The following is a 4,028-nucleotide window of genomic DNA, read 5'->3' on the forward strand; positions in this document are numbered from 1 at the left end:
GAGGTGTATTGTGATGCCTCATTGAAGGGTTTAGGGTGCGTGCTGATGCAGCATCATAATGTGGTGGCGTATGCCTCACGACAGTTGAGACCTCATGAAGTTAGTTACCCTACGCACGATTTGGAACTCGCTGCGGTTGTGTTTGCCTTGAAGGTGTGGAGGCATTATCTCTGTGGGGTTAAATTCCAAGTTCTCTCTGATCATAAGAGCTTGAAGTACCTATTTGACTAGAAAGAGCTTAATATGAGGCAGAGAAGGTGGATGAAATTGTTGAAGGACTACGACTTTGAGTTGCATTACCATCCGGGAAAGGCGAACGTAGTGGCGGATGCATTAAGTCGGAAGTCGTTATATGCGGCTTGGATGATGCTTCAAGAGGAGAAGTTGCTCAAGGGATTCGAGAGTCTACAAATTGGTGCTCAAGAAGTATCCAGAACCTTGTGTTTGAGCCGATTAGAAATCTCAAGTGACTTTAAGTCCGAACTCCTAAAGGCTCATCAAAATGATGAAGCGTTATGGAAGGTGTTACCGGCTATTGAGCAAGGAAAACAGTGGAGAGTGTGGAAGAAAAAGATGGGTTATGGAGATTCAAGGGTAGGATCATTGTGCCAGATGTTGGCACTTTGAGGCAAGATATCTTGAAGGAGGCACACAAAAGCGGATTCTCCATTCACCCGGGAAGTACTAAGATGTACCATGATTTAAAGGCGATGTTTTGGTGGCCAGGTATGAAGAATGATGTGGCGGAATATGTTTCAAAGTGCCTAACTTGTCAAAAGGTAAAAATTGAACATCAAAGACCTTCCGGGATGTTACAACCCTTAGAGATTCCACAATGAAAGTGGGAAAGTATTGCAATGGACTTTGTGTCGGGATTGCCAAGGACTAGGGCTGGTTTTGATGCTATCTGGGTGATTGTGGACCGACTAACGAAGTCAGCTCACTTTTTGCCCATTCGTATGACTTACACCCTTGAGGAGCTAGCACAGTTATACATAAAGGAGATTGTGAGACTTCATGGTGTACCTGCTACTATAATCTCTGATAGAGATCCTCGTTTCACTTCAAGGTTTTGGGGTGCATTTCAGAAAGCTTTTGGAACCCGACTAAGCTTGAGCACGGCTTACCATCCTCAAATAGATGGTCAATTCGATAGGACGATCCAAACACTAGAGGATATGTTGAGAGCTTGTGTTTTGGACCAACCGGCGAGTTGGGATCGGTATATGCCATTAGTGGAGTTTGCATACAATAATAGTTATCATGCGAGCATTGGAATGGCTCCGTATGAGGCCTTGTATGGGAGGAAATGTCAATCTCCGTTATGTTGGTATGAAGCTGGAGAGAAAAGCTTGTTGGGGCCAGAAATGATAGCTGAGACTACTGAACAAGTCAAGAAAATCCGAGATAGAATGCTTACGGCGCAGAGTCGTCAAAAGAGTTACGCTGATCAGAGGCGAAAGCCCTTAGAATTTGAGGAAGGAGACCTGATAAACGAAATTTTAGCATGTCGATTTAGAATTCAATGATGAATACGATCGTGAGTATAGTCTAACCGACACTTAAACTTCGCATCAAACAATCCTACAATCTATAACCGAGAGTACTAGTCTCCCGAGTCGTCCTCCCTTGGAATTGCTAGAGAATGCATCTTATTGATTAGGAAGTCTTGTTATGATTCTTTGAAGGTTTAGCAAAATAGGTGACAAACAATCAATCTTTAGAAAGCTTGGCCTAGGGTTGGCATTAGGAATTCTATCCCTATAGTTCCTTCAATGATGATAACAATTAGGCCTTGCTTCATTTAGTTAACCCCTAGGTATAAGAGAAAGTCAAATGAAAGTAACTAACTTGAGTCACAAGTCCTAGTTTAATGGAAATAAACTTCTCAAGAAATTAACCAAAACTACAAAATTGAATCTAGGATCTATGAGACTTGAGCAATTACAAGCACTAATTGAGATAAGAGAAGAAGATCTATAACATGAACAAAGTAAATTGAGAATTGCAATAGATCTCACCAAAGAGTAATTGAGAATTCAGAAATGGAAGAAGATGAACCCTAATGAAAGCGTAGAATCTCTCTCCCTACCCCCAAGAGTGTAACTACCAATAACCCCCAAAAAAATCTAGAAACATATAAAAATGAGCAAAAAGTCCCTTAACCCTTCAACCCTTGGTCTTCTTAAGCTCTTCCCGCCAAGGCACTTCCCCAAGATGAGATCTCCAACTGTCTCCACACCCAGATCACGTGACTTCTAAAAAAATCATATTCGAGCATCGGCGCGCACGCGCAAAGCACGCGTGCGCACCACTGGGATATCTTGCAATGCGAGCGGAGGCGCAACGTACGCGTGCGCGCCCATGGAGATTAGGGCCCAGCCGCTACACATGCCGGCTCGTGGCTTGGCTTCTGGCTTTGACTTCTAGCGGCGTAATCCACACGGGCGCGCCAAGTGCGCGCACGCGCCCTTGCTGAAGTTCCCAAAACTCAATTTCTCGTGCTCTTTTCCTTTGCGCCCATTCTCCTTCTCTCTTCCGGTTCATCCCTGCCCTATATCCTGAAACCACTTAACACACAGGTCACGGCATCGAATGGTACCAAGAGAAGATTAGAAATGTATCTAATTTAGTGCAAAATAAGCATGTTTTCATTCATGAGGCAAAATTAGGAAAGGAACACAAAGTCTTGTATTTTCATGTGAAAGGTGTGTGGAATCATTGATAAAACCCCTGAAATCGACACAAGATGAACCCTCAAAATGGGGTTTATCAACCTCCCCACACTTAGATTCTAGCATGCCCTCATGCTTAGAGAAATGCAAAAGAAATGCAAAAGACCGAAGGATCATAAAGGTATAAGACTCATGAAGTGCAACCTACCTACATGAATGCAACTACGACTAATGTTACTATCTACTTGGTTAGGGACAAATCAACCTTCCTAAGATACGTGCAAGCATATAGGGTACTATAGTGGCCAACATAAGGGACTTACCAATTTTTTTCAGGCATCAAGTGCAATATACACAACTTTGCATGAAGAATGCTCGTGAGAGCCGGGAATCATGAATTAGAGCCTTTGAACCCTCACCGGAGGTGTTTACACTCTATTTGCTCAAGTGTCTAGGGTTGATTCTCTCAATTCTCCCCTAATCATGCTTTCCAAGATTTGTTTTTCTTCTAACAATCAACAATTATTCAATGCATGCATACATGTATCATGTGAGGTATTTTCTTTAGGTTGTAATGGGGCTAGGGTCAAGGTAGGGTCATATATGGCTAGTGGACTTAGGATTTGAATCTTTGATTAACTTAAACTTTCCCACCTAACCTATATAATGACTGGTGCACAAAATTGTGATCAATACTTTTCATAAATCAAATAATCCCCGGTAATGAATACAAAAACTTGGTGTTCAATACCATGGCATAAACACAACTTCGCACAACTAACCAGCAAGTGTACAGGGTCGTCCAAGTAATAAACCTTACGCGAGTAAGGGTCGATCCCACAGAGATTGTTGGTATGAAGCAAGCTATGGTCACCTTGTAAATCTTAGTCAGGCAAACTCAAATGGGTATGGTGATAAACGCATAAAACATAAAGATAAAGATAGAGATACTTATGTAATTCATTGGTAGGAATTTCAGATAAGCGTATGAAGATGCCTTCCCTTCCGTCTCTCTGCTTTCCTACTGTCTTCATCCAATCCTTCTTCCTCCTTTCCATGGCAAGCTTATGCAAGGGTTTCACCGTTGTCAGTGGCTACCTCCCATCCTCTCAGTGGAAATGTTCAACGCACCCTGTCATGGCACGGCTATCCATCTGTCGGTTCTCGATCAGGCCGGAATAGAATCCAGTGATTCTTTTGAGTCTGTCACTAACGCCCCGCCCTCAGGAGTTTGAAGCACGTCACAGTCATTCAATCATTGAATCCTACTCAGAATACCACAAACAAGGTTAGACCTTCCGGATTCTCTTGAATGCCACCATCAGTTCTAGCCTATACCACGAAGACTCTGAT

Source organism: Arachis duranensis, unplaced genomic scaffold, assembly GCF_000817695.3.
Source record: "Arachis duranensis cultivar V14167 unplaced genomic scaffold, aradu.V14167.gnm2.J7QH unplaced_Scaffold_44922, whole genome shotgun sequence".
Classification (NCBI taxonomy): Eukaryota; Viridiplantae; Streptophyta; class Magnoliopsida; order Fabales; family Fabaceae; genus Arachis; species Arachis duranensis.